The 25,685-nt window shown below is 42.8% G+C and overlaps 1 long non-coding RNA gene across 1 annotated transcript in view; it reads left to right on the top strand.

Annotated features, from left to right (window-relative positions):
- The first annotated feature begins 1,574 nt into the window (after positions 1–1,574).
- Positions 1,575–25,685, top strand: part of LOC310708510 — a 95,921-nt gene continuing 71,810 nt past the window's right edge. Inside the window, exon 1 of the long non-coding RNA XR_014527070.1 lies at positions 1,575–1,858. This is a non-coding gene — a long non-coding RNA (uncharacterized lncRNA). The remainder of the gene's footprint in view (positions 1,859–25,685) is intronic.

Consider the following 25,685-nt stretch of genomic DNA (forward strand, 5'->3'; position numbering starts at 1 on the left):
CGTCTGTGACCCAGTAAAAGGGGCTAATGTTTTTAGCCAGTAGCTAATACAAAACCATAATTAATGTGATGGATTTATGTCTCCTGGATGTCACGTTAATGTAAAACCAAGGCTGTTTCTCTGACATAATGAAAACTCAATGATAAAGGGAGCCCCAGAAATGAATCCCTTTTGAGTTCTGCAACACCTTTGAAAAGAATGTGTGTAAATATGAGAGAAAACAGTTTCAAATGAATGACAAAATTAATCAGTGCTACCTTTTGGTGTATTGAAAATGTGAAGCACGTGTCAAAACCAGTATCAATTCGTGGTTTATTATCCAAGTGTAAAGGAATATTGGAAAAAAATATTTCATGGTTGATAAATACATAGGCAGTTCAGCGAGACTCTTCTTGTTTCTTGTCAGCCAATACAAAACGTATAAGGAATTCTTTCAGGGTAAGGAAATAATAGTTTCTATGATTGCAGTGGCCAGAAACGGATGTGCTACAAAGAGACAGGCGACAAAGTGAAATTCCAGGCAGATATGGGCGAAAATGTGGAAGATAACAGGTCATGTGTGAGGAAAGAGGGAAGACAAAAGACTGAGTTGGTTAAAAAGGTCGAGACCACGTTTGTCAGATTTCCTAAAGGAAAGTGGAGCCCAAAGTTGGACGTACTTTCCATTCATTGGGGGGGGGGGGGGACGTTTGAGAGATTCGTAGTTGCACTACGATACGGGTTTTTTTTTTTTTGAAAGGGAGTGAGAAAATATGAACAGTGCGGAAGCGCATTCCTTTTGTTCAACAGGCTATGAAACGCGCAGACGCTCTTCTGAGGGAGAAATTCCTCAGCGTGAAGCGAAGCCCTTGTTCATGGTGTGTCGACCAAAACCCCCAAATCCTTAAGTGAACCCTGAACGGAAGCTTCTTTCTTTCTTTCTTTCTTTCTTTCTTTCTTTCTTTCTTTCTTTCTTTCTTTCTTTCCACCCCTCTTTCTTTCTTTCTTTCTTTCTTCTTCAAACACTTCCCCTCAGACCCCAAACGAAGCCCCGTGTGGAAAGCGCGCGCTACGAACGCGCCTCGACGGGGCTCGCTTTCCTCACCACACAATATACACACACGCGTGGTGTATGTGTATGTGTGTCCCCGTGTGCGTGTAGGGGCGGTGGCCTGCCGCCTCCCAATCCCCACCCACCCTCCCGCCTCAGCCGGAGAATGACTTCACGCTCGCCGCCTCGCGCCTCTACTAATCCCGTCCCTTTCGGAAACCCTACAGTCATTCTTCCACACGGACTGTGGCGGCGGCGGCGGCGGCGAGGAGGAGGAGGAGGACCCAGACAGACAAGACAGACGAGCTCTCCCTCGGCGCGCGCACTCCCAACTCTCGCCGAGCGACGCGTCGGAGAAAGGCGAAGGGGTGCCCAAGTTATGCTTTCGCCGCCAATGGGGGAGCGCGTCGCGCCTCACGTGACGATGCTTAGACCCCCCCTCCCCTCCCCACCCCACCCCGCCTGCCCGCCCGCCCACCTCCAACAATCACCATCACCCTGTCTCTTCACACGGGCGCTATTTAGTTCTTCAATTCAGGTCGGCGAGCTCGCGCCGGCGGTGGGATGTCTCTGCGCGCGCCAAAGGGGAGCGCCCAGTTCGCAGAGGCGGCGGCGGCGGCAGCTGCTGGACAAGGGAGACTTTCCCACCACCGCCCTCCTTTCCGTTTCTTCTTCTTCTTCTTCTTCTTCTTCGGCCCGGCCCGACACAGCCCCTGCCCCGGCCCCCCAGCGCAACCAACCCCTGGGAATTCTGCATCTTTGGTATGCTTCTCACGCCGCGTCCAGCTCGCGGACGACGCCAGAGGGACTTCGCTTCAGCGGGAAACGGTGAGTCCCGTCCCTCGTCGCCCCCCCCCCATCCCCTTCTTTCTTCTCCGAGTGGCGGGTTCGGTCCCGGGCATGTGTCAAAAAACGCTTCCCCTCACTCTCGGCGGAGCCTCCTTTGGCGCGCAGGTGGGGGCATTCCTGAGGAGAAGACTTTGGGGGGGGGGAGAGGGTCGCCTGCCGATTTTCCGAGAAAGCCCTCAACTTCATTATATATATATGTATAAAATGTGCAGAGTTATTCCCTCAGGGCAAAAGTCTGCGAAGCCACGCCGCTGCTTATCACAGACAGTGTCCTGCTTTGTTCGTGAGGGAAAACGAGGAGGGGGAAGGTGGGGTGGCTGGCTGGCTGGGTGGGGGGGAACGGCGGCGACGAGGAAAGAGGCTCTGGGGGGGACGGACGGACGACGAGGACGCTCGGCTCCTTATTGATTTTCCGCGTCTTCCTTTCTCGGGGGGTCTTGAGTGAGGTGCGGCGCTCCGGGTGGGGCGTCGGGGAAGCGAGGGACAAACTTTGCCAAGTCAGCTGGCGAGGGGAGGACGCGCCACACTTTGCAGGCATCTGACAGTTATGATAATGAGGCCGCCCGGAGACACTTCGGGGACAAAACGCCTCGCAGGTTCTTCTGGACAAGGTTCTGTGGGGCAAGAGACTCCCCCCCCCCACTCCACTCTCACCCCCCCCTCTTTCGAGTAGAATGTCTTTCTTTCTTTCTTGACATATAAATAAATAAATCTCTTTCCAGCGATTTATTTATTTATTTGCCCTCCTAGGGTAATTTAATTGCACCTAGGGTAGAGAGGCTGCTTCCCCCCCACCCCCCAAAAAAGAAACCCCAACATACATAGACACGCATTGGAATTCTCTCGCCTTTGATTTTGAATTTGCTTGAATTCCCAACGGGCTTGGGGGAAGAAGAAGGAAGAAGAAGAAGAAAAGAAGAAAAAGGAAAGGGGTGTGGGACTCTCTTCATAGCACAAGATCAGAGGGAAGAGAAGACAAGGCGATCAGAAGACATTCATAATAAGGAGCCTTTCCCTGGTGCTTTTCACACACACACACACACACACACACACACACCATGAGAGATTCAAGTTGCTTTTGCTGCGTGAGATTTACGAGTTCTCAAGCAGAAGCAACAGACAAAGCATAAGGGGGTGTAGTTTCTACTCCTTCTTCTCCTTCTTCTCCTTCTTTGCCCCCTTTTTCTCCCCTCCTCCCGAGAAGGGGGGGAAATGAATTCAAGAGTCTCGGAGTATAGCAAGGCACTTTGATTTACAGCTTATGCTCGCATAAAGAATTCTCACCAGGCACTAAAGAGTGGAAAAATGCGACCCTTTATGAGAAAGTTGCATTCTGAAACTAGCTTCACAGGGGAGCGGTTTGGGACGGAGGGGAGGGGAGGAGGGGAGGGCGAGCAGGACAATAGAAATCTGATTCAGACCCAGCTAAGCAGGGTCTGTAAGAAAGTGCAGAGCAAAACCTAACACACAGAGAGAGATGCAAACTGTTTCTAGGTTCACCCGCAGCGAAACAAAACAACGCCCCTTGAAATATGAATTTCAATTAAAATAAGAAAATGGTTTAGTGAGACTCCAGACGTTCCTAATTACAGTTGGAAATAAATCTTCGCGGGCAGAGCCTACGCTTGCTGTGGTTTGTTGGGAAAGGAACCCAAGGAATGCATTTTCTAAAAGGAGGACTCGGCGTGAAAATATCTCGTAACCTTTTTTAAACACACACACAAAGCAACAGTCTTTATTTTTTCCTCTTCTTTGTCTGCCGTACTGTTATCTACACCTCCCCCAACCACCGCCCACTGTGAGCTGAGACACCTGAAGGCCAGACATAATGATCAACAGAGCGCTTTACTCCAGCCTGTCTGGATTCCAGCCAGGTCCCCCCCCCTTTCCCCATTCTCCAATCAAGGAGCCTGCACGCAATGCACGCCAGGCTTATTCTTCAACTACATGCAGAAGAAGGGTGGGAGTCTTGCTCCTCACACCGTGGCAAGACCCAAGCAAACAATATCCCCTTTCTCTAGCCAGGCGAGGACCCGTTTTGACACGTATTTTCTCTCTGTCCCTCACAATGCATTTGCAAGCACCACTATCTGCCTCTCATTGCAGTTTTGTCAGGCTCACAGTTTACTTTAGCATTCATGTGCTGTGCATTTCATATACTATGACAGTTATGTGACAGTTCCCACAGGTATTATTTTTAGAAAGTGTGGAGTGTATAGAAAGGCATTGCACACATGTGTCTTGCATGGTGCTTCTCCCCCTCCCTTAAAAAAAAAAAGATTACCGTGTTTAGATGAACATACATAAAAATGCCAAGGTAATTCAATAACCTATTTGTAAGAAGCATCAAGCCATTTACTTTGCTGTTATCCCCCTTGTTAGGCAGCTATTGCATTGTTTTGAGAAACAACACTTTCATAAAGTTGGACTTTGGGGTGAAACACTGAGGTGCTTATGCCTTCAGAGCTGCACTTAAAATTTCGATGTGGCCTGTGAAATAGTTAAAAGGAGATGAGTAACTGTGCAATTCTACATTTGTTTACTTGGAAGTAAGTCTGATGATGTGCAGTTCAATGGCTTACTCCCAGGTAAGTATGTACAGGACTGTAGCCTTAAAGACAAGAAATATTTAGAGTCAAGTCACTAGGAAATTTTGCCTGAAACCAAATTCAAAGCGGTTTTGGATGATCCTGAACAGGTGATGGATAGGTATGAGTTTTGCAGGAAGTTAACAAAATGTTGATAAAGATTAGGAAAATATTTCCTGCGGCTTTTGCATGGTAAGTGTTTGTTATGAATGCATTATAATGGCCATATATGTGCGGGTTGATTCTTTTATGGCATAGCTTAGCGCAGGGTACTGGTTGGTGTAGAACTGCTTTTACCAGCCTAAAATGTGCCAGGTTATGGAAACCTGGTGCAAAAGCAATGAAACTGGCTTTGAATAGGGATGTGTTGTGACCTTATCACCTGATAAATTTCACTAATGATGTTTGAAAACAACAGCAACTTTTGCCTGAAATCTGGCCAGTCAAAGAGAACGTTGACGTTGTTCTAAAATAATATTAGTGAAATCTCTTAGGTGAAAGGGTGGGAAGGTCACACATCTCTCATTCAAAGCTAGTTTCACATACCAACCAGTATTCTGTGCCCAGCCATGCAATATAGAAATGGATATGGCCATTATAATACATTTATAGCAAACACTGTTATTGAGAGTGAAACCTATGCAGTGAGGGAGGAATGCAAATAAAGTGTTGTTGTTGGTTGTTTTTTTAAAAAAAGATACATCTGTAATTTTGTGAAGTGCTTTAGGTTTACTCCAATGAGTAAATTGATTTTCTATTCATTTGTTTTTGTTTTCAGAGGTGCATTCAACTAGTAACTTTCTTTCTAAAAGTTCCCCTGACCCACTGAAGGCATTTTTATGAGAGAAAGTATGTGTGTTGGGCAGGGGGCGGGAGTAATGGCATTCTCTAAATAATTCCAATGGAAACATTGTCTGCACACATATGGCAAAGTAACTTGAGTAACATGTTAACTGATATAGTGTAACAAAACATTTCCTTAAAATTTCTATTTAAAGAGGAGACCTATAATGTTGTCCATCTGCACTGTAATGCAGACTATTGCATGTGTATGAACATACCATCCATACAACAAAACAACATTTAAAACTCCATACTTAGTTCTGATAGGGTAGTGGAATTCCAGCAGTCTAAGTTCTCAGTATGTAACAGCACTATACTATAAATGTATACCTAGAGTTCAAATGGACTTACTTCCTTGTAAGTGTGTATTGAAGTACTTAAAATTAAGTCCCATTAAGCCCAATAGGGTTTTTTCCAACGTGAGTGGGTAAGGAATTGAAAGGTTGTTCATGAAAACACATTCATTCTAGTGTTCTTAATGTGCTCTATTTTCATTATCACTGTCATTTATTCAGTTTACTTACCTCTTAAAGCAGTTTTTTTAATTACTTCAAATAACTAGAGAGGTTACAGCATCTCCAAAGATGTATTTATCCCCGATTTCTACCTATTTAATGCACCAACAGATGTTAATATATATTCAATACTTACTTAAAGAGATTTCATAATCCCAGTGTGTTACTTCAAATCTTACCTGTAAATGACCAGAACTTCACCACAATGGGCAATAACAGCCTTCAATGGCGGTAAGTGATCTTGTGATTTATTAAAAAAAAATGTACAGTACTGGTCTCCTTCAAAGTGTGAAGAGAAAGGTTGAAAACTGTTCGCTGTTTTGACTTCCTCAGTGGAAATTATATGGGCACTCATACAGTTTCTTCATTGGGGTGAAAACAGCTGGATTTCAGTTGATTTCAGCGGAGTAATGGTGGAAAGGGAGAGGGCTCAAAAATCCACTTGTGTTTCAAATCACAGCCTTTGTGGCTTTGTAAAACAAAAGAAATATATAAAAAGGGAAGAAAAAAGAAGAAGAATCACAGTCAGAAACATACACAATGTACAGCTTCATCCCCACTTCTGAGTCAATATACATTCATTAGTACAAAAAGTTTTAAACTTAAACCTTTTAGTTACAGGACTGCTGCTCTAGCCTTTGGAAATGGAAACCTGCAACTGAATTAAATTTATCCAGGATCAAACACCCTTGCTGTACAGTTCACCCACTTTTAAGTGGGATTCATTACGATACTGATAATTGGTATAATCTTCTGAACAGTAGCTACATCTGATAAATAGTTTGTTGCACAGTTGTGTAAGTTCATTCTGAAGCCGTATCAAAAATCAAGATATTCTCTCTTATTCATTTTGTGTTTGTGTGTGGCAGTCGTCATTTTCCACACACACCATGTCCTGGAATGGCGCTTGGTCTAGGGCATTGTGGAGGATGCAAAAATGGTGGCTGGGTTGCCGACACAGTTTTTGCACCTGCGTTGCAACAAGACGGCAGCAGCAGCAACAACAAAAAGAATCTTAGGGAGAAAAGAAGGAAGCTGTGCTATCGCCAGTGCAAATGGTCTCCCCAAGCAAGGGGAAAAGCTGTAACTCAGTGGTGGAGCATATGATTTGCATGTAGAAAATCCCAGCTTCAGTCTCCGGCAGGTCCTGATAAGGTTGGGAATTTCCCCATCTGAAACCCTCACGAGTTGTTGCCAGTCAGACAATAAGGAACTTCATGGACCAATGGTCTGATTTGGTAGAAAGCACCTTCCTATATTCCTATATGTTAATTGTTGAATAATTTCTCCTCTCCCATAAGCAATTTGGTGAAAACACCCACCCACCCACCAATTTCTCTGTCCACAGACAGAGTGGATAATTTCGAGAGTTCGTTTGTTATTACCACTAGCCCAGAATGGTTCTTTAAATTTATGGTGTGACATTGTGGCGCCTGATTCAGAAATCTGGTTCTTCTGTATTTCCAAAATAACTGTGAAAATGTATATTCACAGTCTGCTGAAGAATCCAGCGTTGTACACCTGTGCCCTATCTATCTAGGTGCACACACATGTTCGCGCACTTACACATACATGCCTGCAGTTGAGTTTCCCTCTACTGATCAGCCTCTCCTATTCCTTGGCTAGAAGAACCCATTCAGACATTATGCAGCAAGCTCGTTTCTTCTATGGACGAAACCAGTGTTCATAGAAACAGGACCATAAATTCTAAGATTTGCCTTTGCACAGGAACAAGCAGTAGACCTATACTGGGAATAGCAAATTCAGCATGACTCAATACCATGCATCCAGCACTACTTTAAATACATGTCCTGATTTATATATTCAAGGCATTGACTGCTCTAATTACTGCATGAAGTTTGCATCAGCCCTTACCCACATCTTCTCAAATTACGCGTTGGGTATTCTCACATGGTGCTAATTAGGCAACCATTGCTGAAGCAGGACCTCCTACTTCCACTACCGGAATGTCTTCGTCTCCATCTTCGCTTCCAGACTGTAGCGAACAGGGTACATCATTTAGGTGACTGCATGCAAAGAATAGATGCCAGAAGTGCCAGAAGGAGAACCCAAGGACAGGAGGCATTCTGAGCCTTCCAAAAAGGACAGGGTTGCATGTGCAGGAAACAAAGGTCATTGCTGCATGCCTTCTTCAACCCCCCACTGCTTCCAGCGTTGCCACCAACATCTGTAAATCGATGCAAGAAATACACTCAGCACCGCACCCTTTCCCTATAACCGTCACCTCTGAATGAACCTAGCAATAACACCTTTTTTAACAGATCGGCTTTTGTAACAAGCTGGAGTAGAAATCATGGTTATTGGAAATAATTAGAATTTGAACAATGCTTCCACTTGGTGTTCTGCCTGGTGGTAGGAGCCATCAAGGGGGATGCAGATCATTAAAGAAGCACTTCTTATTGCAGTGCTTCAGTGTTACAGCTGCTGTTTCAGTGGGACTGTAGCTGATGTGTCTGTAGCGAACTTGCTCCCTGTGCCTTGACTAGTGGTAATGGTCTGTGGCCAGCCACCTGTAGGTTTTGGAACCATTCACATTTGTGGTGTGCTATGCCAAAGTGTGGTGGAGGAGATAATTTGGCAAGCCTTTAGGATATGGTCTGATCTCAGCACCCCAAATTTCGGTGGAAAAATGCTACGAAACTTTGATTCATAAACATGCTGTCCAGTGTCGTGTGATGCTTAGTTGTGTGTAGTTAATTTGTAGCTATGAAATTTACAGACGGAATATTGTGTGGCTGGGATAAGTTGATGGGGTGTGGGGTAGGGAAGGTGCTTACTAACCCTATACCCTCTGTATTTATTTTTTTTAAAAAAATGTGTGTAAATCACCTTAATGGTAAAGTCACCAAGGAGAAAAGCTCCTCCTTAGCTAGTCTTCCCCTGTAGCTTGCAGGCTGTCTGGCTGCATTTGGTAAAAGAAAAGGAACAGTAGTAATTGGGGATAAATTTCAAAATGCTTACAAATGCCTGCACACTTACACAAATGGCTTGTGCACATTTCCAAAATAATTTGCACATTAAGTATACACTTAGACTTAGACAATACAGATTGTTCTGTTTAATTTCCGTCCACTTTTGTCCATCACTACTCTTGTATTTCCAGCAGGTTGTTTTTTTAAACTTTGTCCACATACAAATAATCCCCGCCCCAATTAGCGAACTGCCAGATTTATGTTATTGTGCCCATGCAGTCAGAAAAGGGCAGTGGCAGCAGAGGAGACATAGAATTCCAAATATTGTAAATAGCTGGACTGTGGATCAGGAGGTAACCTGGTTTCGTTCATCCAAAAATAAATTGACACATGGACAGCACGCAAGTGCAAAGGTAGAAATCTACATTATGCATTTTGTAAAGCAGAAGGGGAGGCAGGACAGCAGAAAGGAAAAAGAAATGGGTCAATACATCTGTCAGGAACCCAGAAATGTTTGTACCTCATTTAATGGGGTATAAACTTCCCCATGTCAGAAATGAAAGTTTAGCATAGCGTGAGTTGTGGCTTTCCAGGGTGCCTACTTAAGGTCAAATGTGTTATGGTCTACACCCAGATTTCATGCTGTTTCCAGTGCAGTAGCCCTTTCCATGTAGGAAAGGCTTAGTACGTGAAGCCACCCTTACAGCCTTGAGGGAAAAAATTATATCAGAGACATTCTTAGAACGTTAAAAGGACTGCTTGGATTGCCCCTACCTTTATCAAGCCTGTTGCTGGCGACTGAGCCTACAATTCTGCTAAGCACGGGACATGAGTAACCGAACATATGCATCTATAGAAAGGAAACGAGCTGCACAGAGCATTTTTGGAGATAAAAATATGTTAAGGGAACCTAAATGTAAACATACTGCTCTTTGATTCCTTGGCATACTGTTGCACAGAAAGAGAGACGGGTGGGGGGGGTGGAGAGAGAGAGAGTCTGAGTTTCAACGACTTTTCTGTACGCTAGAACTGAACCAGATGGCCACGTGCTCTTTTCTTATTTAGATGAGAGTTTTCCTTTCAATAACATCTTTCTTCCTGACCTGCTTAAAAATTCCAGAGAATGAAATCAGCACAGGATTTTCAATTCTAATTGACCATGTGCAGAGGAAGGGCCAGTGGAGAAATCAGTAGAGCCATTGTGAGACATACTACATCAATCTCGCCTTTGTCTTGCATCCTTGCTAGCCAGAGCTGAAATAATTAGGAATATTTGATGTATATGGGTTGGACTAGAATTGCTATGTTAACTGTTTTTATGTGTCTGTGTATGGAGGATGTAGGTGGAGTCCTTTTTCTAGAATGAGGTGGTTCCCAAGAAGGCATGGTTATCTAGGGTGTCTGCTATGCATTCATTCACATTCGGTGCATTTAAAACAAAACGTGCTTGAAAATTCACAAAACTTTAACATATTTGCTTTCCCTCAAAAGGTGTGTTTCTAAATGCATTTCCTTCCAAATCACAAATTGCCAAATGTACTTTCTTTGAAAACCCACACTTCAAAAACATTTCGATAGTTTTATTTTGCACCAACACCTGTGTTAGAACATTTGGAAAGTGTGAAAAGCCTTGGGTAACTTGGGTTCTGGGAGGTTGTGAATCAGTTGGTATCAGAATTCACAACAATCGGGTTCTTCAGGCATCCTTAGTGTCATCCTGCACGCAGGCAAACACTGCTTATTCTCACTGGATATGAGAGAGAGAAAAAAACCCCCCACAGGCATTATAAGGGAGGGAGGGAGCAAATTATAGCATGCTTGATTCCTTGTCATTGTTAACTGTAGGGTGAGCATGGCTGGAGAAAAGTGGCTGTGATATGTAATTTATAACTGCATACACTGAAATGTATGCAGTACTTTCTTGCTGTGCTGTGCAATAATCTACAGGCATGTTCTAGATGTGACAAATAACTAGAAGATGCAAATCATAATACTTTAAAATAGTTTTCACCACAACACTGCCATCTAAAAATTGAGTAAAAGTGCTGGAATTATTAAAATGGCAGTATCATTACCAATGTTTAAAAATAACCATGAACTAACGCTGCAAGTACAATCCAGTGGAAGTTAAGCCCCAATTATCTGAATGGGAGATATTTGTCTGTATTCTGAACATAACCATCAGGAGTGTGTGCTGTAAATGTTGCTGGATCATGCCATGCATTTTAATAGTTCCCTTTTTTAATTTTATAAGCTCGTCATGAAGGTATGTTGTTTGCTTCAGGAGGAACTGAAACAGTCTCAGAATGTAGTTGAAATCACAGTATCGGACTCCTAGAGTTCTCGCTTGCTTCAAGAAAATAACGATATCTCACCACAAGCTGAAATTTTACTTTAGTCATTGTATCTAAAAGGAGCATTGCTTGAGTTAAACAAGCTGATCATCAAATGTCTGAATCAGAAAATTCCTCTGATTCTCTGAAATGTGTACATTTCACGGTATGTACGTGTGCTGAAAAACCACAACTGGCTGTGGCTTTCCATCCCATGGAGATGTATGAGAGTTATTAAAGATTCTAAGACATCTAGCCCAGTGATTTTCAGTCCATTTTCTAGGAAAGCCATGGGGTTCCTTGGAAGCTTCTCAGGGATTCCTCAGATTAGTAATGATGCATGGGTTTCTCAAAAAACGAGTGTCCTCACCATTACCTTCCCTGCAGTCTGTTGCCAGAGGAAAGTTTGGGGTTGTGCAAAGTCTAGGTTGTGCATTGTGTTTGTGTTGGGCTACGGTGAGGCCCACTAACTTTGGGAAGTGCCCCACATGACTTGAGTCTGCACTCTGGAATTCATTGTTGCTGTATGGAAGATATGGCTTCTCAAGAGATGAGAGAGGAGTCAATGTGGAAAGGTAGAAAGTTTGAAAATCACGAATCAACTTAACTGACCCATAGTGGCCCAATCTGAAGGCTTTCAGAGATTTAATAGCATAAGTAGTATTTCTGTCTTTCAGTAGATGGTAATATTGGATTGTGGACCAGATCCAGGTGCTCTTGGAGGAAACTGATGCTCTAGGCTTGGTTTTGGCACAGAAACTGCTTTGGTCGCCAGGTTGCTCACCTGGGTAAGGTGGTTTGAGCGTATAACACCAATCCTGGCCCAATTGCATTGGCTGCCAATTAGTTTCCAGGCCCAATTAAAAGTTCTGGTTTTGTCCTATAAAGCCTTAAACGGCTCAGGACAGTAATACCTTATTAATTGAAGGACTGCCACTCCCTGTATGAACCAACCCAGACCCTGAGATCATCATCTGAGGCTCTTCTTTGTGTGCCTTCTCCATAAGAGTTCCAGAGGGCAGCAAGATGAGAACAGGCCTTTTCTGTGGTGGCTCCCATTTGTGGGATGCTCTCCCCAGGGAGGCTCGCCTGGCACCTTTGTTACATATCTTTAGGCACCAGGCAAAAACATTCCTCTTCTCTCGTGGCTTGGGCTAATTAAACAATCTATGGTCTTTTAAACTGGGGGTGGGGGACATTATTGTTTCGTTTGTTACTATTTTTATGAATTTTTCTGTTTCTGTATTGTAAACCACCCTGTAATCCTCAGATGAAACAACAACAGCAACAACATTCTTTATTTGAGGAATAGACCTTCCATTAATTTGCCTAGCCCTTCTGAAAACATATTTCTCCTCTTGAACAAATGTCACGTTTGATGGCCAGGAATTGCAAAAGTTGATTGTGCAGTCCAAAAAAAGCCCCCCAAACCGTAGTTCACACTTGTTTTAAGTTTTAAGTTTGTCATGTGAATATCATTAGGTAGCCTAGTTTGACCAATAACAGGTTGTGCAATAGCCAGGTAGTTATAGTCAGGCAATGGGCCAAGATGTTTTTGCTGCACTGTGCAATCGGAAAGGTTCTTTTTGTGCACTTTCATGTAGGAGATACATTTTCTTTACCAACTGGTATAGTTCATCACTGTATACTTCTTGCATATTTGAGGTTTGATAGGCTGTTAATGCTGTTCCCTTTCCCATTTCTTTTTACTATCTATGCATACACTGAATTTGCAGATATGCAGGAGAACTAGTGCCTAGGAAAGCAATGCCCATTTTGGACTATTGTAATACTTTTAAAATAAAAATTGGTGGAGCTATGCTTGAGTTCTATCCAATGCTGGTTCTACTCAGAATATACCCACTGAAATTAATGGGCATGACTAACATGGGCCAATTAATTTCAGTAGGTCTACTGTGAATATAACTTAGCGGGTGACAACCCACTGTTACAGAGGCACACCTAGGGATTGGTGATACTGGACCCTGCCAGGTGTGCAGGCCTCCCCCACACTGAAATAATCACCCCAGAAATTTGCCTCTAGTTATCTGTGTAAGGTTGTGAGTTTAGACAGGAGCTGGGAGCTGAGCTGTAGGAGAAATGGCAAGGCAGTATGAAGGTAGACCATTGGAGACTATGGAGCGCATGGACATATATGTTTGTAGCGACGGTGTTACAGAAAGATCAAAAGGAGGAGAAACTTATTGTCCTCTCACTGCAGCACAAAGGCATGTGATTTTTTTCCCTTCCATCTTCCTCGCCTTCTGGCGGTTCCCTCACTGCGAGAAGCCAAGTTACAGGGAACCAGGCAGAGGGCCTTCTCGGTAGTGGTGCCCTCCCTGTGGAATGCCCTCCCACCAGATGTCAAAGAAATAAACAACTACCAGACTTTTAGAAGACATCTGAAGGCAGCCCTGTCTAGGGAAGCTTTTAATGTTTGATGTATCACAGTATTTTAGTATTCTTTTGGAAGCCGCCCAGAGTGGCTGGGGAAACCCAGCCAGATGGGCGGGGTATAAATTATTATTATTATTATTATTATTATTATTATTATTATTATTACCCTCATTTTAGACTCTTTGAGTACTTGGGTCACATAAAATGTAGTAATTTCTAATGTGGCTATTGTGGGGTAAAGTGATTTTTTTTGGGGGGGGGAAGGGGCAACACAGCTCCTTGCCGAGGATGCAAGGGACCCTAGGTAGGTCTCTGCACAGTTAATACAAAATATGGCAGATAGGCAAGTGGAACACATGTTACCCATTTTCAAAGAGCTCCACTGGCTCCCAGTCTGTTTCTTGGCCTAATTTGGAATGCTGGTTTGAACTTTAAAAATCCTACAAGACTCATGACAGAGATGTCACAAAGCCAATCTCTTTCTATATCAGCCTGACCATGGGTAAGAGACCCTTCTGTGGGTTGCTGTGATGAGGTGGGGCTGACACGAAATATAGTCCTTTTTCTTATGGCACCCTGCCATAACAGAACTTGTTCCTCCAGCAAAGTTCACCTGGCTTCCGTTTCTGTTACCCTTTTAGTTTGAAGTGAATACATTTCTTTCCACCCAAACTTTTTATGATGCTTGATCTGACGGATACGTCTGTATGGCTTTTCTTTAAACTGCGGTTACGAAACAGTGTTCTTTGGCTGTACCATATAAATCTTTATTGAGACAATTGTTTCACATTTTAGAAACTGCCTTGGAATGCTACATGCCTAAAAGCATTACTCAAATGGGAAAAATAATGAGCAAAATTAAGCTGGGTATACTGTCAACTTTCATGCACCAATAAAACGGCATGTACCAATTGGGTAGAATTATGCACTGTATATATACTGCTTACCTGCCAAGTAATGCAAGAATTTGTGCATGGAAACTCAGACACTGAAAGCGTATTTTGGGATCTCCTAATTTTTCTGCTTGCCCATGAACCCCCACAACTGTAACCACAGTAAAGGACAAAAAAAAAAAAGGGGGGGGAGTGATTCTAACATGCAGGGCAGAATTCATAATCAGAGCACATATACCATGTTCCCTGAGACTTTCAATTGAATTTGTCTATGTAAGAGTTGCAGAATTAACCCTTGTAAACAAAGGGAGCAAAACAGAGATCTTGAAAATGCTTTGGGATAAAACTGCATTGATTCACAGTGAATGGTGAAGTGAGAAAGCATCTGGTCTTCCCTAGGAGTTGGTCCTGAAGGTCTGATGGTTTAAAACAGAATGAGCTGGTTTAGGGTATTTGACAGTTTTCTTTATTAGACAGAATGGAAAGCTTGTTATTCCACCTAAAGAAGAGTTCTGTGAAATTCAAAACTTTGCCAATGCAACCCACTTTTTTCAGTGAAAACCCACCTTCATTTGGGGACACTATTGCAGTGAGACCAGTACCCTGACACAGATTGACTAGCCCAGCACTAACAGGGATCCTGCAGTAGCACCATGTGCCTCTGACTGCAGATCAGGCCCTGTATCCTTCTAAGCTCTTGCGACATACTGGCCCTTACTCCACATAAAGATCAGCAATCAATAAGTTATTGGAATGCCTGAATAGAGATATAGTTTTAACCTTTTTTTGGACCTTAGGCTGCAATCCTAAACAGACTTACTAGGGAGTAAGCCCTGTTGAACACAGTGAGCATTACACATGCCTAGGATTGTATTATTAATGCAATCCACTTTGTGCTTTTATTACGATCAAGTGATATATGTAACTTGTGAAACGAATAGATTAAATAGCTGCTGGGGTAGAAGAGCGGGGGGGGGGGGGAGCCCAGTTGCACAGGTGTGGCTAGAAGCATATTTTGGTATGTTTTCAGTTGGCTTTTGACAAGGACCAGATAACAGAAAACATCTGGATTCATAACAGAAGTTTAGTGGATGAGCAGAGGTTGAAGTCTTAAATAACATTTCGCGTCTGTGCCTGCCATTTTGTAGGGACAGAAAATTGCTTTCTGACTCACATATGTGGGACTGAAACAAAAAAAGAGAAAGAAGAAAACATTTTAGGTTTTTGCTATTCCCCCACCCCCACTTTGGTGAAAACACAATGGCACCCTTCTATGCATCAGCGAATCTGTTAATTTAGGTTTCTCTGTTTCTCATTTTCCCAATATTAAGGTGAGTTCTCCTCATTTCCGTATCAGTTTGCATTTTTGTTTTTAAAAAAAGACATGAAAATTCATCAGCATTTTAGTGTGAATTTCTTCACATCCTTGGTATGCAGTTTTGCCTAAAGACATTTTTGCAAAGCAATCACCTCTAATACAGTGCACTTCTCTATGTTATTTACACTAATATATGCATTTTAATGCACATTCCAGCCCTGCATATGCATTTTTGAATGCATTACTGGGCTGCATTGCAAAATTCAGAGAAGTGAACATGTTGAAAGTTGATTGTGTTCTGGTTCGCATATTACTGCAGAAAGTGTGAATCAGGTAAGTTTGCCTTTAAATGTTAACTTAATCAAATTTCTCCCTAATCCCGACACCCTGGATAGGACAAGAAAAGCTTCCTTCTGCCTGCTAAGCAGGTTGCGTTAAGTTCTACTGGGCATTTCCCATTGCCTTCTTGTTGGCTTCAGAGCTGTACAAAAGTGCATTAAGAAAGTGAAATGCCTCTTTCTCCTTTCACATTCTAGCATGGTTGAGGTGGGAAAACAGACAAGTTATGATGTGCTTTGACCTGTGTGAAACCTTAGCCACAAACCATGCATAAGCTGGAGAATGGGAGAGAAAGGATATTGTTTCCTTGCAAAGTAAGTAGACATGGGGCTTACTTTGGCCAGCTTAATTTTAGCGACAAGGCACCCGAATGTATTAACATTTGAGCTGGTCCTTTGAGATAGGGTGGGGGGCAATGGGACTGCCTCAAATTTGATTTGGGCTCATAAAACCAATCTTGAGAAGTGCTTTGGCGCAGTCTCACAGTGTTGGCCCCAGACATGCAAATAGTCGTCGTCTTCTTCTTCTTCTTCTTCTTCTTCTTCTTCTTCTTCTTCTTCTTCCTCCTCCTCCTCCTCCTCCTCCTCCTCCTCCTCCTCCTCCTCATCTTCTTTGGCTATCACTCATAGCCGAGTAAGATTGTCTTCCATAAACATGGTTTTAACACAGTCCGTAAGTGACTGTGGAGGCCAATTCTGGATCCACACGTCCTTCCACAGTGGGACTGTACCATTGACGATGGGGTATGGGAAGCACCCCATGGGTTTCTGGAGCTCATTATAACTTAGCCAGCATGGAGAAATTATGTACAGCTGATTGTAGCCATTGCCCAATCCAGAGTTCAGAGACGTATTTCATAGTATTTCCGCCATCTTGTATAATGCTGTAATTAGGACAGTTGGCATTAGATAATTGTTTTATGTGACTATTTGACATGCTCGTGTATTTTGATCCAAAATAATCCCCACAGTGGCTTGTAACAAACAGCACAATACAATGGCATGGGGTGGCTACTTCTACAGCATCTAGTAGTTATTCAGCCAGGTAGTTTGAGCTTCTGGACTTAATGGCCTGAGTTCATCCTCTCTTTAGATAGCAACATGCATTGCTTCACTTACTTCAAAATGTGGTAAGCCTGTGCTGCTGCTGCTGCATTTGCGGGTCCCCTGCTCTCTCTGCTCAGCTGAACTCTGGACTTCTGCTCCAAAGTCATTCCCTGATGGTGCCGCTGCTGTCTGAGCAGCAGTTCTCCCCTTTCCCAGGGATTCAGGGTCTTTTTACTGGCTGAAGGCAGAGTGGGAGGAGTCATGCTCAGCAGCTATGCCCCAGATGAGAGGCTGAGTGACTGGAGTTGGACCTTCTATGACCCTGATGCTGTGATGCTCCTGTGCTGTCCTTAGTGTCTTCGCCATAGCACTGCAAGTCTCTCCTTGTCTGTCTGTCTGTCTGTCTGTCTGTCTGTCTGTCTGTCTGTCTCTCACTTACACACAATCAACCAAGAGGAGCCAGATGCATTCCAGGTGGATTAACACTGCCACCTCCTCCCCTGGTGGCCTCATGTTTCCTTTAATTACTGCATGAAAAGGGAGAAATTTAGCAGTTTTCCTTTTACTGTGTCTCTCTTCCAGTAGAAAAGCAACCTGCTCTATTTGTACTTGTCCCCTAGCAGCTGAAGGCAGAGGAGCCTTGCCAGAAAAATGTTGGCGATTCTATAAAGGCAGTTTTCTGTTCCCTCCCCTCCCCAAAGATGCATTTCCCAAGAGAATGCTAAAAGCAAAGTTTGCAAATTGCTCTTGAATAAAATTACTCAGTTGCCTGACGTCCTTTCCTCCCACGCCATTGCGATGTGTGTTTTCCAAAATGTGTTGACCGATCTGAAATCAAAATGTAACCATGTTCCAGAAAGGTGAAGCCAGAACATAATAATGGGGGGGGGGGAGACATCTTCTGACATTAAAAGAATAAGGATTAAATGCTTTGATCCTTAAGGAGCAAGTAAAGGTGAAGGAAATCAGATTTTTATTTTTTAAAAAGGATTGCTAAACTACTAGTGATTTCATTTCTGTTTATGGATTACTTATGCTTTGAAAAGAAAACACCCTCAGAGCTATAAGGTGACACTGCAGGGGTTGTCTGGACTTTTAACTGAGTGTAAAGTCTGTTTAGTCAGTGCCTTCATGCCTAACGCTGACCTTTCACCTTGTCATGCTTCCCTACCCCAGGTGCAACACTCCCCCCAACAACTAATTAGTATGTGCCTGTTACACATGCATTTTGCAAAGTACAGGCTATTTAACACAGCACAGACCCTGTTTCACAAACATGACCTCCTCAAAGTGTGTCTTTTAGTGCATGTCCAAATTTGTTTGCTTAAGGTTTCCATTCCCACAATCCTATTAAATTAACAAAAACCAAACTAACATAGCAGCAGCAGTTCCCGCCAACCCTGACTTGGCTGCACCTTGTGGCCAGATATTGTGGTATTTCTGTCACACACATAAGAGCCATTATTCTCTCTGCTCCAGGTTAACCAAGGCCCAGTATATTGCAATCTGTAGAATAAGGTAAAAAACAACAACAACCCTATCCTGACAATAACAACTGAGGCTGCTGTGTGGGTTTGTGTGGGTTTGTCTGCAATCAATTCAACCCTGCAGAACCTTTGTCTTTCTCTGTGTCGGGAGATCACTGTTCATGAGGGCTATTTTCCATGGGTAAACAATCAGACCTGCAACCATTCATTAGTAGCCCGAATTAGGATAGTCCAGGAAACGCTCTGTTGCCATAGTCAAATCTGTCAGAATCAGGGTCGAGGTGAAGCAGTTGCATCAGAGCAAGAGGTTTGGGACAGTTCTAAAAAGCAGCAGATCCGGACCTCTAGAGTGGCTGGGAAAGCCCAGCCAGATGTGCAGGGTATAAATGATGATGATGATGATGCCATATCCTGGAAAACAACAGAATAATTTGATGTTTTGCTTGTTTAAAGAAATCTTCTATCCTAGTGAGTGCAGAACAAAAAATTGTAGAGCGATGATATCTCTGTAGTTGCCCCACTACAGAATACCTTATCCTGGCTGACTTTAGTCTTGCAACAGAAGTCCTCTATTTGATTCCTGTTTGAACTTCTACTACAGTGGTGCCCCGCAAGACGAATGCCTCGCAAGACGGAAAACCCGCTAGATGAAAAGGTTTTCCGTTTTTGAGCTGCTTTGCAAGGCAAATTTCCCTATGGGCTTGCTTCGCAAGACGAAAACGTCTTGCGAGTGTTGCGATTTTTCCCCGCTTTCCCCCCCTTTTTCTAAGCCGCTAAGCTGCTAATAGCCTTTTAGCCGCTAAGCCTTTAATAGCTGCTAAGCCGCTAAGCCGCTAATAGCGCTAATCCGCTAAGCCGCTAATAGGGTTGCTTCACAAGACGGAAAAACCGCTAGCCGAAGAGACTCGCGGAACGGATTAATTTCATCTTGCGAGGCACCACTGTATTTTCCTCACCAGTGGTGGATGGTAATAGAGGCTCTTCGCTGTTCAGAGTGGGAGAGGGATTGAGGCAGCCATGGATATCTAGTGATATTTTCCTGTGATTTCCCCCTACTTTCTTTTTCAAAAGCAATACAGTATAACTGTGTCTGATTTAGGGACTTCCCTATTGAGAATACCCTCTCATGAACTCATGCCCTACAATTATCAAAGGAGGCAGATTATTACAGTGAATTGATTTTTGCCAAAATTCTTACACAAGTAAATAGCTAAGAATGACTGAAGCTTGGGGGAATGTCCTTTACCATCTTGGTCCTGATCCAGCTGTAATTATAGGAAAATAGTGACGTGTAACACCTGGTGGCCTTGAATGAAAATTTCCTCTTTGCTTCAAACAACACAACTAGTGAGTTCATTAGAGCTCAGATGAACATTGCAATAGAAAAAAGGGGCTGTGTATCCAGATGCACAGTAGGAGGTTGCTTACCCTTAGATAAATCTTCCTTGCTTGATTGGGGGATGTCTGCCACAAGCACCTGGAAAGTCAGTTCCACTGTAAGAAAAAAAGTTATTGTACACCAAGGTGAAAATATTGCTAGGAAATTCACCCTCCCACTATATATAAGGGTCTGGTGACTTCTGCTTTAGTGTATCTGAAGAAGTGTGCATGCACACGAAAGCTTATACCAGAACAAACTTAGTTGGTCTATAAGGTGCTACTAGACAATTTTTTTATTTTTATTTTATTTCGACTGCATCAAACCAACACGGCTACCTACCTGAATCTATCTTCATATCTGGAGTGGAAGAATAGGTATTGTATCATATTATGGGTGTTATAGGAAATGCATCATCACCAAAAAGGGGGGAGGGAGAGAAGAAGGCACAGTTTTACATAAAATGTTATATATGTTAGCTGCAAATTTAGAAACAATTGATATAATTTTAATATAGTACATCTCACAACCACAGGAAAACTGATCGAATTGAGCTCCATCTGCTGTGGAGGCACTTGCTGTTCTGATGGGCAACTTCAAGGCCCCAGCTGCCGTCTCTTCTTAGGGTTCTTTCTCTTCAAACTGGACTTTGGCTGGGCAACCCTTGAAATGGTGTTTGCCTTGAAGCAGAGGGCAGCCCTTCAAATAGTTCTCTGTAAACAGGAGAGAGGCCACCCACTAGACATTGTGAACTATGAGAACGACCATCAGATATTTGATGGGCATCAGTTCTTTGCTTTTGTTTTTAAGAATTTGGAGGGGATGATTGCATGGCCATAAGTTGGCCACGTGGATAAATATTGCTTCAGTGCAGGGTTCTGCTTAGGCTGACCTTCACATCACTGTGATATTTCCAGTTTTGTAGTATAGGGCGTGCCTTACGTTTAATTAACCCCATTGACTGAATTCAAAAGATGAATATTGTTCAGTTCCGATGCTCTTCCGACATCAACAGTGGAATACCCAGCAAACATCTTCCAAAAATCCAGCTGAATTGTAAAGTTAAAGAACTCTTGCCTGCAAAAATCTATAGCTTTTAGAAGCAAAAAATGATTATTCATCCAACTGGGAAATTAAAACGACACGAACTTGCCCAATTGATTATTTACTGATTAGCCAGTAACTCTACTGTACAGTAACTCTGCCAAAACAACTGCTGAAAATATAAACCAAGACACAGTTTCAAACATATTTAATCATTGTTAGTGGTTGGTGATATATTGGCTTGCATTGAGGACCTACTTCTGATGTGATTCTAGCCAAGCAATTCACAAACTGTGCTGAGGGAGGGAGAGGCCTATGCACACACACACACACACACACACACACACACACACACACAAAAAAAAAACCAGACATAAGACATCTACCAACATTTCTCTTACCCATTACTGTGAGTTAGAATGCCCCTGCACAAGCTCCTCCAAATACTTCTTAAGGAAGAACAAAAGCAGAAATATTATTCTCTGCGTTGTTGGTAGCCTAATAGAAGCTTCCAGTGCCTTTCCTCACTACTAGTAGTGAGCAATTGACACGGGAGGCTCCAAAGTCACTCAGTGATAGAGCACAGTGCTTCCCATGAGAAAGATCCCAGGTTTAAAGTGGCCATTGCACATTGCCAAAAAGTGGGGGGGGGGGGGAAGGAGAGCACATTTGCATGTGCTAATTTATATGCATAGGTGTAAAATTAGAAAAAGCCCCATATTACTGTTGGTAGAAAATAAACTATCCTGAGATCTACAGATGAAGGGCAGTATACAAATTTAATAAATAAATAAATAAATAAGTAAATAAATAAATAAAATAAATAATATATTCATCCATTTTCACATCGAGTCAATAGGTTCTGTCATTGGAGAGGCATGGGGCCCAACACCTCTCCTTTTAGAGATCAGGCACTGAATAATGCCTCCTCCTCAAAATTTAGAGGCTCAGGTTAGAGTTGTGCAAGAAAGGAAAGGAAACGTCACGGGAAATCAAATTCACTGGTGCTTTATGAAAAACTCCTGCAAGGACAATGCCAACACTAGCTTCCCCAACCTTGCTACCACCTCTCCCTGCCCCATCTCCATCCCAAAAAGCACAGCTGCTGCTCCACCCCCATCCCACCCCCTCACATGCTGCTGCAGGCAAAGATGCAGACAACTAGCAGCAAGCGAGGGTTGTTTTTTCTTCCTCTTTTAAAGAACCATAGTCCAACAAGCAGCAATGAAGATTTAGATTTAGTGACATCTCAGTACATGTTGGCTCCTGACACAGAAACAACATATTTCATTTCCCTTGGTGATTAAACTATAATAGCCTCAGTGTTTGAGAGAACTTGCTTGCTGCTGGCTCTCTTGAGGACCGTTGGGGAGGTCAAACTTAGGTTTGTCCATGAAGTGTAGAGCTATCTTCTAAACATGAGTGCCAGCTTTGAGCCTGATATCTCAGTCTCCAAAGCCAGCATGAAATTTACAACACACTTTGCATTTCCCCCTACCTTCTTTGAAAACGGATGTTGTTATTGAAAGTTTTCAAACTTTAAATTGTGGGCTAGCGTACATGTTGGATGGAAATTTCCTCGGCACCAAAGGGAGATTGCCTTCCCCCAAAGGAAATACTACAAGCTTCAGTGGATGGAATTGTGGGATGGGTTTTAATGAGTAGGAAAGGATATCTCAGTTGCAATTTAACCCTCCAGGTGCTTACGTGTCTGGGTTGAACAGTTTCACAATCCATCATTGGCAGCAAAATTAAAAGCATGGGAATTGGGCTGTAAAACCTTGTTTTGAGTAAGCCTCGTTATGAAATAAGTTTGTATCCCACTTCTTACTTTGCTTAACAAAGAAACGGGCAACAACTTGTAAAGTAAGTTTTAAATAAGATTTACTTACTTTATACTCATGCATTGGTTCAAGTACCAGTAAAAACTATGCTAGCAAAATACTTATATTTAAAGTATAACCAGCTTCATGTGCCTAAAGCTGGAACAAGCAGAGGCATGTCTGTATCCAAAGCTGGTCAAAGGGGGGGACGATGACAGGAAGTACTATATGTTCCTGACATCAGGCAGAGCTCACTCTACCAATTGTATTTCTATGGTCTGAGTCAGCAATACAGCTCTGCGGTGTTAGCTCCTTTTCATGCTAGCTAGCAAGAATATGCATTTGTTAGGGTTGGCAGCTAATCTCCCACAGGAACTACCACAGAGAAGGGAAGGGTTAACCACACCTCCATGCCTGCTGTGATCCCAGTAATGATCAGCATTCCCAGCTGATGTTATTTGCACTTTGAAAAAGCTGCACATTAAAAACAAAGAGGCAATTTATTTTTAAAATCACGAGTAGTTTTGCTCTCAGTCCTCAAGAAAGATAATCACGCATTGTATTACATTTTTCATTCTCTTTTCCCCACTGAAATCGGCTGTCGTCAGTGGGAAGCCAAGCTTGTATTTGCACTTGAATGTAGCATTGTGTTCTCAGCTTGTGCACCAAGACTAATTCTGGTACAGTGGTGCCTCGCAAGACGAAAAGAATCCGTTCTGTGATTCTCTTCGTCTAGCAGTTTTTTCGTCTTGCGAAGCAAGCCCATTGAAGGATTAGCGGATTAGTGCTATTAGCGGCTTTTAGCGGCTTATCTGCTGATTGGATCAGCTGATAAGCGGCTTAGCGGCTTAGAAAAAGGGGGGGGGAAAGGGAAAAAAAACCAGCAGGAACTCGCAAGACATTGTCGTCTTGCGAAGCAAGCCCATAGGAAATTCGTTTTGCGAAGCACCTCCAAAATGGAAAACTCTTTCATCTAGTGAGTTTTCCGTCTTGCGAGGCATTCGTCTTGCGGGGCACCACTGTATCTTGGGATGGACTTAAAGCAACGTGCTTGCTGTATTACAAACAAACAAAAGATTCACAAGAAGAATGACAAGCCAGGAGTAAAACCTAAGGTCTCAGTTTGCTCAACCAGTAGTTGACCTTTTGCTGCCCTTCAATGGTACCCCCAAACCAGTGGGCTATAAGAAAGATAAGCAGAACTGTTCAAATTCATTCCAAAAAATTATGCTTGGCATCAATATGGGCAACGATGAGTAAGAAGTTATGCAAGGCAAGCCAGCCCTGATGTTAGTGCTGTTTAGCTGGGCTTCCGCAGTTTCAGCAGCCATTGCCCACACAGTTTCAAACCCATCTTCATAGCCACTGCCAGATGGGCTAAAAAAACAATAGAAAGGTGAGATTATGAAAGCTGAAGCTTGCAGGAGCTGAATTTGTGTGCCCAACACCAACATTCTATTGGCAAAGGATAGCTTGCGTACAGTTATGAAAGGAAGGGAGTAGGCGTTGTAAGATCGACCCACAGACACAAAAGAAATGGTCAGGATTTGCAGTACTGTGCAAGGGTACCCACTGACTGATTTAACAAAAAAGGAAGCTCCTTATACCCTAAAGTCTTTCTTTTTTAAAACTCCCGTAAATCAGCCTGTTCTATGTTTTATTTCATGCCATGCAACTCCTGAAGAATGCTATCCCACATTACGAAGATAATGGAGCTCTCCCCACTCCTGCTCCATTACACAGACACAGTTTTGAACGAAGACTTTCTTGACTGAAAACTGTTTCTTCAAGAAAGCTGCTGACTGTACCAGCTGTCCAAACATATTTTTCAATCACTCCGTGTTCCATCCCAGTGCTGCTGAATTGGAGCTTCATTTTAGGGTCAAAAGTAAGTTTAACTGCAAGATCTACTGAATATGAAAAAGAACATAGCTACACATTATTTGCTCTATTTCTGATAGGGGTAAGGGAAATTTCCACTTGGTCCCAACTCCTAATTATATTAGGGACTGCAAGGGAAGTGCTTTCCAACCTTTCCAGGAGTCCAAGAGTTGCGGGGCATCATGACAATACCCACCAAGGTCCATCAGTTTCCCAACAAAGGTGGATTTGCTCCTGTGTTTGCATTTTGTTAACATTCTTTTCTTTCAGTCCCTGCCTATCAGATTTTGAGTTGCAGATTTTATTATTTGAACAGTGCTTAGAACACGGTTGGTGCATCATGCTTACTGGAGTATTTATACATATTTAGGCCAATGTGTTTTGTGCATCTTACTCTGCAGCATGCCACACCGTATAACCCAATGACAATTTTATTATAGACAATAATACACATTTTATGTATTTTAATTCTATTTAAGGTGGAAGACTGCAGTAGGGAGAACATTTCCATTCCTAGTTTTGAAATGCTTACAAGTTTACTACTCAATGTATATTCCAATTTAAGGCTTATATGACATTTACAAAGCATTTTTACAAATCAGAGCGATAACAACTATATTCTCCCTTTCTAAATCTTCCCCAACACTGGCAGCTCTTCGAAGGGTGTGCAGAAGACTAAAAGTAATTTTCTAACAGCAGGCTTTTACATACACAGAAGTAGAAGGCTGCAGTCCTGTAGAAATCTTACTTGGGAGTAAGCACCACTGAACATAGTGTTACGACTTCTAAGTTACCATACACACAATTCCACCGTGCATTTCTTTCAGCTGTCCTGAGCTTTGGAAATTTACAAATAATAATACTGGAAGACGTTTCTTCTCCTTGTGCCCAATACATAATCCAAAGCACATTTTAAACTTGACGTGGCAATTTGAAAAAAATACACACTTTTGCACGTTATTTAGGCCAGTTGTGAAGATACTTGAAT

The sequence above is a fragment of the Podarcis liolepis genome (assembly GCF_965112155.1).
Source record: "Podarcis liolepis genome assembly, chromosome: 6".
In the NCBI taxonomy this organism is placed as follows: domain Eukaryota; kingdom Metazoa; phylum Chordata; class Lepidosauria; order Squamata; family Lacertidae; genus Podarcis; species Podarcis liolepis.